Source organism: Anopheles arabiensis, assembly GCF_016920715.1.
Source record: "Anopheles arabiensis isolate DONGOLA chromosome X unlocalized genomic scaffold, AaraD3 X_pericentromeric_contig0014, whole genome shotgun sequence".
Taxonomy (NCBI): Eukaryota; Metazoa; Arthropoda; class Insecta; order Diptera; family Culicidae; genus Anopheles; species Anopheles arabiensis.
The window spans coordinates 47,501-48,393 of NW_024412092.1; positions in this window are offsets into that span (position 1 = coordinate 47,501).

Consider the following 893-nt stretch of genomic DNA (forward strand, 5'->3'; position numbering starts at 1 on the left):
AAGAAGAAGCAGAATAAGCCCAGGAAGCGGCCTGAGGCTCTGCTGATATCGGACTGCACTTCCGAGGAGCTGGCGAAATTGCTCAAGGAAATGAAGCAGTCCGATGCTCTTAAATCGGTTGGAGAGACAATCTCTAAGGTCCGACGGGCCCAGAATGGAGGCATGTTGCTAGAACTTAAGCAGGGTAGTTCTGCTAGTGCAATTGCCCCAAAGGTTAAGGAAGCGGTGAAGGGCAAGGCGTCAGTGAGAACGCTAGCTCCTTCTAAAATGATTGAGATCATGCATCTCGATGAAATTACCACCCCAGAGGAGGTTGCGGAGTCTGTCAAAGCACAGCTCAACATCGAGATAGAAATAGATCGTATCAAAATGAAGAAAGGCCGCGCGGCCGGTACGCAGTGGGCACGGATCAACGTATCGCTGCCAGACTTTCAAAGCTTCCTGAATTTGGGAAAGCTGAAAGTTGGTTGGTCGATATGCCATATCCGCGAGGTTATGGAAGAGCAGAAATGCTATAAGTGTTGGAAGGTAGGCCATACGAGCTACCATTGTAGGGAACCAGACAGAAGTAATCTGTGCTGGAAATGCGGTTTGAGTGGACACAAGAAGCAAGCTTGTACCAACTCTGTCAAGTGTTTGGATTGCGGTACGAGGTCACAGAACCTTCACGCAACGGGCAGTTATATGTGTCCCCGAAGGCGAACGATTAGATCATAATGGTTAGGTTGCTACAACATAACCAGAATCATAGTTATGCTGCATTTCAGTTAATGTGGCAAACGATTAGGGAAGAATCTGCGGATATAGTGTTGATTGCAGATCCGTATCTGGCAACAACCAACGTCAAAGTGTTACGCAATGACGATAACACAGCAGCGGTAGTGGTTAACGCG